The sequence below is a fragment of the Phoca vitulina genome, unplaced genomic scaffold (genome assembly GCF_004348235.1).
Source record: "Phoca vitulina isolate PV1807 unplaced genomic scaffold, GSC_HSeal_1.0 scaffold23, whole genome shotgun sequence".
In the NCBI taxonomy this organism is placed as follows: Eukaryota; Metazoa; Chordata; class Mammalia; order Carnivora; family Phocidae; genus Phoca; species Phoca vitulina.
The window spans coordinates 27,123,428-27,134,337 of NW_022589726.1; the positions used below are offsets into that span (position 1 = coordinate 27,123,428).

Sequence of the window (10,910 nt, forward strand, 5' to 3'; positions counted from 1 at the left end):
CATTCACTTATAGTAATTATAGATTATATATGTATACATTTATATATTCTTTTTTTTTTAATTTTTTTTTTTAAAGATTTTATTTATTTGCGAGAGAGAGAATGAGAGACAGAGAGCATGAGAGGGAGGAGGGTCAGAGGGAGAAGCAGACTCCCTGCCGAACAGGGAGCCCGATGCGGGACTCGATCCCGGGACTCCAGGATCATGACCTGAGCCGAAGGCAGTCGCTTAACCAACTGAGCCACCCAGGCACCCACATTTATATATTCTAATGCAGCTACATCATATTCACTTATAAAGCTATACCTATACTTTTCCATCTCCTTGTCTCTTTAGTTACCACTCAGGACCTTTTCAGTTAGAAGTTGTAGGTGTATCATCATGACCTATGGTCAGTCATGCATTGGCCAGCAGGTGTCAGGATAGAAAAGGTCAAAAGATTTATAAACTACCTCAATGCAAGCACACATAATGTAATACACACACACACACGCACGCACGTTAATGTAGTTCTATCTAACTTATCAACAAGGCTCTCTCTGGGAGATATAGTTCAATCTTCCATCAAAATAGGAATCCATGAATCCATTGAACTCTCTCTCTCAGAGGGCAATCCAGCCCTTACCTAAATATTCCCAGTGATTGGGAGTACTCTATAACATCAAACAGCTTATTCATGTTAGGGCAACTCTTATGAATAGAAGATAAAACCTACTAAACCCAATTCTGCCTTCTAATTTCTACCCACTTGTCTAGTTGGCCCTTGGAAGGAATACACAATAGGGGTGCCTGGATGGCTCAGTCAGTTAAGTATCTGATTCTTGGTCTTGTCTCCGATCTTAATCTCACAGTCATGAGTTCAAGCCCACCTTTGGGCTCCACAATAGGTGTAGAGCCTACTTAAGAAAAAAAAAAAAATACACAATAACCCTATCCCTCTTCTCCATAAAAGGAATTTTCTTTCTTCTCTTCAAATAATTGAAGACAGCACCCATAACCTTGAAATGCCTGAATCTCATAAAGGAATGTTAGGATTTTGAGATCATGGATGAATCATAGTTAAGTAAGAGAGATGTCAAGCAATTCACTTATAACTCTCTCTTGGGGTATGATTTTCTTATATCTACATTTCAAAGTCCTGGAGATACTTAAAAACATTCCAAGAAAGTAGGAATTAAAATTTTCTTCCTCATGGAGGAAGACCAGGAACTATGCAAGGACCTATCCTAGAGGCTAAAGGTGGGTTTGAGAAGAATGGGCAAGACTAATTTTATGGTGCTCTGTTTCCACCTCTCATTCACCTAACCTTGGTTACAGTCCTAATAAAATATACCAATCTTGTCTCAACCATTACCACCTGGATATTCAAATAAAGGATCATGAAGCCCTTTTGGTGGTTGAAGGACAGAATAACCTTCCTAGTAGCAGTAATTAGCAAGAGCTTTAAGGTAGGGATTGTGGGATGCCTGCGTGGCTCAGTTAAGTGTCTGCCTTTGGCTCAGGTCATGATCCAGGGGGCCTAGGATCCAGCCTTGCATTGCATCAGGGGCTCCCTGCTCAGCGGGGAGTCTGCTTCTCCCTCTGCCCCTCCCCCTGCTCATGCTCCCTCTCCCTCTCTCTCTCCCTCTCTCTCAAATAAATAAAATCTTTTAAAAAATTATGATAGAGATTGCAAAAAATGTCATCATTAATGCCAACACCAATCAATTAGTATTCGCTCCCTGGAACACTGTTGAGAAAAATTCTGCGGCCACCTCCAGATTCAGCAGAAAAGAATGCTTTGATCAATTACCACTATAGATCATGAAGATGACAGAGGGAGTAGCAACGTAGATGAATGATAAATACCGTCCTTACCCTAAAGGAAGTTACTTATCAAAGAGCAAGGATTACAACCTTAGAGGATCTGAATTTTCTTTAAGAAAATTTTTGTTAAGGAAGAAAATGTACTAAGGAAGCTATCCGCATATAATTTCACACCATAATTTTTCTAGGACGTTTGCCTCCATTTCCCTCCATTTCAAAAGCTCATCACTTGGCATGGTTTTCAGATCTTTTGACATCCAGTTATCCTCCATGGGGCATGTTTCTTGTTTATCTCTGCACCTTTTAAAGTTAGACTCAGGACTCCCCGGAAAGTAGTGGAGTGGGGAACAGCACAGCCAAATATACCCCCCAAGTAATGCTGGAAACAAAGAAATAGAATGAAACCTACAAAGCAGCAAGATTAGTCTCAAACACCTTTATCAAATCCAAGAAAAACAATGGAAGTGCAACTAACAAGTCTGGCACCTCCAAAAAACAGAGGCAGGCAAAGAACCCAAAGATGATATATCCTCCTCCCGGCCCCTCCCCCCCCCGCCCCTGCCCCATGGTAGAAATTCCAGTGCTAGGATAAGGACATTTTTTTTTTTTTTTTTTAAAGATTTTATTTATTTATTCATGAGAGACAGAGAGAGAGAGAGGCAGAGGGAGAAGCAGGCTCCCAAGGAGCAGGGGCCCGATGCGGGACTCGATCCCAGGACGCTGGGATCATGACCTGAGCCGAAGGCAGACGCTTAACCATCTGAGCCACCCAGGCGCCCGGATAAGGACATTTTTATTCTGCATTTTGTAAGAGTTTGATAATTTAACAATTATTGGAGAAATACAAGGTGAAGTTCTTCATTAACATTTAAGAAAGAAGGCTTATTGGCAGAGAAATGCAATCATAGAGTTTCGTATATATAAAGTAAAAGTACCTGCCTGAAACACAATTATAAATGTTCAACACATTCTTGGATTATTCTAATTTATTTGACTATATATCTGATTATTTTCTGCATATACCTGAAACCAGAAGTCACAGGACAGAGCAAAGGTGCACAGTGTCTGGTCTTCCTTTAGAGAACCGTGTGACCTCTAATTAAAAGCTGCGCGATCCAAAGATCTCTTACAAGGCTGGGTTAGTCCCACAAAAGTCACGGGGGTTTATACCTGTTGTTTTATTGTTGTTTTTATTAATTCCAAAGTTTGGGTGATTACATCAAGCTCTCTAGGGGAAAAAAGTCTCTCCAGGGGACTCTAATAAGGAGCCAGAGGTTGAGTCCTAGCTAAATTCTGATACAGCTTTTGCCAACCATCTCAATTCTCTAACAACTGTTCAGTCCAGCATACCAGCTGGTAGGATGAAAACCATGAGCTAGGAAAATTAAATTCTTCCTGCTCTGCTTCTATCAGATAACTTCTCTCTGTTCCCAATTCAGCCATGAACCATTATGTTCTCATTGAGGCAAACTGTAGATGATGTGTCCACACTAGGAGGACATGAGAGAAGCAAGGTGCCAAAGTGAGTCTGGGAGGTCAAATGTGTAAGTAATAAAAGTATTTCTTCAATCGCATTCATCAGTTTAAAGTGATGAAGACTTGGTTCCAGCAGTGCAGATGTTTCTCAACAAAGTAAGAGCATTTGGTACGTTTTTGGCAGATGGCAAGATAAAGTCCATTTGCTTAAGAAGCCACTCCTTCTTTGATGTGGTTAATTATGACCTCTCGGGGTACATACCAACCTTATCAAAATCCATCTGGGTAGTACTCTCTCTTGTAAAAAATGCCTCCTTCTGCTTTACTATTAGTATTGCATTCATGCCAACAGCATTCCTGACACTGTGTAATCCCAGGAAGATGGAGTTCCACACCAGTGACTTGAAACCTGAATAAGACAGACCCAGAAATTGAGACATAAAACTGCAGGTGAGAATGTGGGCAGATCTGAAGATTGTAAGTTTCATTTTCCTTTCTCTTCATCTTTCCTTTGGTTATCCATTAATCCATAGGTGTAGATTTTTTTCTCATTTTTCTTCCTGTGTCACAGAATAGAACTTGCTGATCCTATTACCAGCAAGGGAGTAATTTTTTCTTGCCCAAAATGCCAAAAGCACATGAAGAAAAAAGTAAAAGTTTCCTCTTACCAATTCCAGTGTGAACAGGGAGGTGTGTGTTATTCCAGACTTTTTTTTCCCTATTTATATACTATACATGACTTTCAATGTTGCTTTAAAAAAAAAAATCCAAAACCGTTTCACACACAGACATCCACACAAAATGAGTTTTAGAAAGATTTTTAGGAGAGAGATTTTTAGTCAGCTTGATGCATTCAGAGGGAAAAGAACCAATGGGAAGAGAGGAAAATGAAACCCGAAGATGAGAGAAATGTCTAAAGCCATGAGTGAATGACGGAAGAATTCAAGGAAGGCCACTGCCGCTCAGAGAGTGAGAGAGGGGCAACGGAAACACTAGAGAAAAGAAGAAGACTATATTATATTCTCAGTGGTACGCCGAGGACCTGGCATAGTAGGTGCTTAATAAATATTTGTTTGCTAAGTGAATACCCTGTAGTCTCACTTCAATTGGATGGCCTTGATCAAATTAGAACCTGGGAAGGCAGAGACCCATTTATAATCGTTAATGAGACAAGAAATTAGCTCAAGAAAAGCCTTTTGAGAATGAGGGGGAAAAAATGACATTTGATGCCGGCTTTTACATGTAGAAGAGAAAGAATATAGGGGTAAAATTGTATGAAGAGGGCAAGCTAGATCAAATACAGTTGGTGACTATGGCAGACATAGAGGGAAAACTAGGAAGTTATTTGTTTGGGAATAGAGCCAGACAGGATGAATTGGGGAGCCTGGGGGGAATGAATGACCATTTGTGGAGTTCTAGCATGTGACAGACTCTTTCTATTGGGTTATTTTATTCATCTTCAACCCTGTGATGGAGAGAGTAATGATAACCACTTAAGGATACAGAAACGGGCTCAGGAAGTTGTGGTGGCCCAAATCTCTCACTAATCAGTGACTGAATCACTTTTCAAACCCATTTTTGTAACCCCAAGCCTCATGTAGTGGGGTGCAGGACAGAGTCTTGCTGCTCAGAGGACTAATATAGGGACCATTAGCACTGGCATCACCTGAAAGTATAATCTTGGGCCCCGCTCCAAAATGACTTAACTAGAATCTGCATTTTAACAGATCCTTAGGGCGCCTGGTGGCTCAGTCGTTAAAGCATCTGCCTTCGGCTCAGGTCATGATCCCAGGGTTCTGGGATCGAGTCCCGCGTCGGGCCCCCTGCTCAGTGGGAAGTCTGCTTCTTCCTCTACCCCTCCCCCTCGTGCTCCTGTGCACTCACGCTCTCTTGAAAAAAATACATAAATAAAATCTTAAAAAAAAAAAAAATACCTAGATGACTGGCATTCATCTCAAAGTTTGAAAAGTGCTCCCTAGAACTTAAGCACCACCCATCTGGGGGGAATTTCAAGCATTCTCTACACCTGAAAAACCTATAGAGAGAAGCTACTTTCCATTTGGTCCCTGGCAATTGCAGATGGGGCCCTCTTTAAACATCGTGTCCTTGTTATGTGCACACCAGGTAGCTCACATAGTGGAACAGAATAAAAGAAGTCCGAGGCCACTATAGCTCCGATTTGGCAGAGAGTGGGCCAGTGCTTCTCACCAGCATCTACCAAAAAGACAACTCTCCGCCCAAGTTCATTCCTCTTCTTCCTATCCAAACACATACGACAGGCAATTTTAGCCCCATCTCTAGTGCTTAGATCTCAAAAACAACCAACCCTTCACAGGCTGTGCATGGTGGGTGGTATGGACGGGAAAGTGTTTGCTTTGGAAACATCCTGCGTTTCTGGGCACTGCTGGGGTTTAGGTAACTAAAACCTGGAAGAGTGAGGGCTTCCTTCCCCTGTGGTCCCTCCCACTCCCTCACCCACGAGATGCAGCTGCCTCTTGAAAACTGGAAGGACGGATCTCTCCAGTCTTCTGAGCTCTCTCATCAGCCACCCAATAGCCTTGAGAAAGCCACTTGTCCTTTCTGTGCCTCAATTGCCTCACCTATAAAATGGGCCTCACCTAGTTCACAGGGACACTAGGAGAATTAATTAGTGTTTGTAAAGCCTTGAGATTTCCCTAGATGAAAGAGCCTATATAAGTGTAAATGATTATCATTATCATTATTATTATTATTACATAAAGTATGGATGACAGATTAAGCATGGGATTATATGTCAACCTCCTGGGGATGGTTGATTTCTGGATAAACAAAAAGTGTTGTAGACTGTCATTATCCACCTTCTTTCCCATGTCTCTTCAAGAATGCATCATCAAGTTTGCTAGGTTACTAATGCAAAATGAAGTCTTCCTTAGCTCACGAGTGTTGAATTCAGACGAGATGGTAATGACCAAAGACTAGAAAATCTCTTTAGCCGTACATCTCAGGACCAAGTTGATCCTGCTCCCCATGTGAACTGTAACCATCTGACAGTTTTCTGACTACGGGTAAGGAGACGGTTCTGAACCTGGCCTACCACCGAACCAGATTACCAAGTCAAGCCAATTACCAGTTTGCATTCTCCTTTCAGACATACTATCAATGAAAGTATAAATTAATGCTGAGAGTTTTAAATCTCTCCCAGACAGTCTCACCACATGACAAAGTTCAGGAAATCTGTGCGGAATTAAGGCCACTTGTGTTCAGTAAAACTGAATCAGCCTCATGACACATGTTCAACCCTTTCCTTTTGCCACGACCTGCAGCCTGTGTGGGACCAGGTAGGCAGCTCCAGTTGCCAGTCAGGCAGAGCTGCCACGTCAGGAAACCAGGAGCTTTGCGGGGAGTAGCTAAATAAGGGGCATTTAACGTGGGGTCCCACATGCCTACAGGCATGGGGGGGGCGTCTGTGAAGTCCTGGAAATAGCCTGAAGGCTTTTGTGTATATGTGCATTTTTCTGGGGAGAAGGTTCACAGTTTGCAGAGTTTCAAGAGATTCTAGGACCTAAAAGGATTAAGATCCAAATGTTTTCCTGCCATTTAATTTCACTCTTCTTAGACATAACTCCAGGTTGCTCCGAAACCCTAGTTCATACCACGTCCTGAGGCAGAAGCAAGGACCGCAACCGATACCATGGTTTTCTCAGCGATCCCTCTACGGTGCTCATCATTGTTTAGGAGTAGGTTTGATAAAGTCACCATGAGCCCTATACCCCGAAAACTGGTTCTGATTTTATGTTTAGTTGGGGACACTTTGTTGTTCCATACCTCTCTCCATTTGGAATAACATTTGTGCTCTGCCCTCCAAGTTTTTGACTAAACGCCTAATACTCATGCTGTTCTTTTAACTGCCCTTTAAAATGACTGGACTATGAAATTTGGTGGAGAGGGAGCTCAGTTTGAGAAAGTATGAATCTTTATTTCAGATAAGCTCCTGGAAAAGGTACATATTTTCCAAAGCAATCAATCAGAATTCGCTTGGCAACCAAGCAATCCCAGAGGCCCCAGTTCCCTTATGTGATTTATGAGACCTTCTCTTTCCAATACAGTTGACAGGACCTGGAGAATAGCTTCTCACCCAGCAGTTTTTAACTGTAGCTTCCAAGCTAAGGCACGAATCAGAAAGAAGCACAATGGGACGCAGAAATTCAAGGAGTGCGAGAAGAGATGGAACAAATTTTATTTGGAAGTAAAACATGCTCCTTAAATCACTTTCTAGCTCAATGACTCTGCATTTCTTATTTATGGAAATAGTAATTTAAATGCTGGTTTATACCATCATTCAGAAAGGGGCATGATAGCGCTGGGTAATGGCAGGATTTTTTTTTTCTTTAATTACACAAATGACCTTAGGGTGGTCAAAAGTGCATTGGACCGGCAGCTAGGGGGCTGGAGTCCTAGGCCATCACTTGCTTCCTATATAAACTATCACTTTAGTATCTGTAAAATGAGGAGTGTCTACCAGATGGGCTCTGGTTCGCAAATTCTGCACCCCTGGAATGCTAGCTGAGGACTCTTGACAATTATTTAGGGGCACCCTATTGAGGTGTGTGACCTCCCTGGCAACCACGAAGAAACCGTTATTGGAAAGCTGTTTTATGCTTGGAGCTGAGACCAGGGCAAGATATTAAAGATAATGAAGAAAATATGCCTGCCCTCAAAGAGTTCCCAATCCAACAGCATACCATTAATATACTATGACAGGATTAAACTAGCTGAATCGACAAAGCCCTATGGGCATGTAGTTGGAAAAAAGCAGGCAAGCGCATTTGAAGCAAAGGCAGCATGTGCAAAGGCACAGGAGTACGAAATGCCCGGTGCGATCAGGGGACAGAATGAGCCCGGGACCTTGCTTCCTTCTCTTCCCTAGGGAACCAGCCCAGGCGATCTGAAAGGAAACCCCAAGGTCTCTTTATATCTCTCCCTACAGCTAATCTATTCCTACTTCCTTTACTCTGGACCCATCTTTGTGCCCTCTATTTGTAGAGCCAAGCAAAAGGCAGCCCCACCTCAGAGAAGGACCCGCTGAAGTCTCCCAAGTCCATTGTTACTTATCATTTCTTTACTCACTCCACCTCGCGGGTTCTGTGTTGTTTGTGCCTAATAGGAGGAAGGGTGGGACGGAAGACTGGGGTTGCCTTTCACCCCTTCTGCTACAGGGTGAAGAATTATTTCACTTCCACCCAATTTCCTGTTCAAATGTATTTACTGCTTTTCCCATTGTTCAACTTGATTGGCATTTCTGAAATAGCTCCTTGGTCCTCTCTCCTATCTTCCGTTGTAAAATAGTAACCAGATCTCCTCCCTGGGGATATAGAGTGAGGAGGTAGAATGTATGGGCAGAGTACATTGCCAAAAGTATCAATGTGTTGCTCTTCATAAAAGATCACAACATCAAGGGGGCTTTCTGTTTAATTTCTTTTTCTGGCAATGGTTCTGGGTTGGTATTAACTCGTTCTTTCATCCCATCACCATGGGACTAAGCAAACATTACTGCTGGGTAAACTGAGCCAACAGTACAAAACTCAGGATTCCCACTCAGATCTTCCTGTCTATTGCTCATACCAAGATACTACATTAACTCATTAGTATCAAATTAGCAAGCATCTGCAACAATCTGAAGTTCTTATCCTATTGGTTAAGGTAAATTTTCCCAATAATATTTGGTCAAATAACAAGTTCCCCCCAAGAAAGAGTTTTGGAAAATAAATTGGGGAAATCCTGTGTTTAAAAAGTTAAAAAGTTTAAAAAGTCTCCCCCACTACAGGACTTCTCAGAGCCTGTAATGTGCTAATTTGGCTTATAAATCTTCAAGAAAGTGGTTCGCAAATTTACTAGACCCTTTATTCCCAAAGGTTGTATGAATCACCAAGGAACTGTTAAAAATCTGTGTTGCCAAGCCCCACTCCCAGAAAACGGGGGTCTGCAACAGCCCTGGAGCCTGTATTTTAACAGACACTCCAGGTGGCTCAGAGGCAGATGACCTGCACATTGAAAAACACCGACCTGGACTGTTCCCTAATAAGGCTCCTCAGAACAGATTTTGAGAAATGCAAATGTTGGTATAGGGAATTAATGCATATTCAGTCCAAAAAGGGGGGGGGGCTGATTTGTTCCACTGCACCATAGTTCCCACCCACTCATGTTAATTTGAATACATTTTTCTGTTACAGCTGCAAGATAAGACCTCATTAACTAAAGGGACAAACTAGCAGAAGACTTCGGAGGAGACAGCCAACTATTGACAACAGACCCCAATGATCTGACACCTAAAAATAACTCTAGCAAAGCTAATAGTAACGGTGTCAAGGTTTTTGCTGTATCATTTAGTTTTAAATATGATCACGCAAGTCAAAAAAGACTTTCTCCAACGTCTTTTTAAAGCCAGATAAAGAAGAGAACACTGTGTTTTGGGAGGTGGTAAATATAAACTGTCTTAGCATTTGGCAAATTATCAGGTTTGGTCTCAGGGTTTTGTGAACGTTCACAATTAACCACTAACACCTCTTGAGTTATCAACAGTCAAGTACCAGAAAGTAAACACACCAATGGGATTTTGATTCTTTTGAATCAACAATACGTGAAATGGGTCATAGCTGTAATGAGCCAGGAATAAAGTGTTAAATATACACTGGAGCAGTGTCAAATTGGAGAGGGTTCCTAAAAACCTCAGTAGGACCTACTTCAGACTCATTCGCTCATTAAGAAACAGTACCTTAGGGTACACAGTGGCGGGCAGCACTTTGGTAAAATGAAGTCAATATTTCAAAGAGTGAAAGTGCAGTGCTCTTAAAATGCAGAGTAACTGTGTTCAAACCAGGTTTCTGGAGACAGTACTATGATCAAATATAGCTAATAGTCATTATCTAGGGATAATTAAAAGTGGGTTTTTTTTTTTAATTCTCTTAAAGCGAATCAACTTAAACATAGTATTACATTTTAAAAGGAAGGGGGAGTTTTGTAAAATTAACTGAAATGATTAGCATCTGTTTATTTCATCTATTTCATGGCTGAAAATTCAGTTATAAGACAATGCTAACATTATACAAGATTGGATGAGTGAGGACAAACTGTGAGTTCACTAGGCAATATTTTTTATTTGACTTCTTTTCAAAGATAATAACTGGGCACTAAATATTTAGCTAAGAAATTCCCCCCTTTTATATAATTTTAAATCATGTATTATTAACACTGTAAGGGAGTCTTAGAGATCAATCTGTATTATCAAAAGACTTCCATTCATAAGTTATAAGAACCTAATGTGGTTTGAGCTAGGTTCTTATCCAAGTAAAATACCAAACGCTCACCAGACATTAAGACTCTTGTCTCTCTGCATCACTCAGCTCTGCTTTCCTTTTGTTGGCATCATTCTTGGGCAAGCTCTCCCCCAAATAACTAAAATGGCCCTTTGGCTACTTTAAGATTATATTTCACTAGCATAGCAACAAAGTAAGAAGCAAAAGGCTCTTTCCCAATAGTTTCAGCCAGTGGCTTGATTAAAAAATGTTAAACTGGGGCGCCTGGGTGGCTCAGTTGGTTAAGCGACTGCCTTCGGCTCAGGTCATGATCCTGGAGTCCCGGGATCGAGTCCC

The 10,910-nt window shown here is 41.6% G+C and overlaps 1 long non-coding RNA gene across 1 annotated transcript in view; it reads left to right on the forward strand.

Moving 5' to 3' along the window:
- The window catches only part of LOC116642514, a 33,462-nt gene extending 22,612 nt beyond the window's left edge, over positions 1-10,850 (forward strand). The window contains exons 2-3 of the long non-coding RNA XR_004301345.1: positions 3,635-3,732; positions 9,492-10,850. This is a non-coding gene — a long non-coding RNA (uncharacterized LOC116642514). The remainder of the gene's footprint in view (positions 1-3,634; positions 3,733-9,491) is intronic.
- The last annotated feature ends 60 nt before the right edge of the window (positions 10,851-10,910 follow it).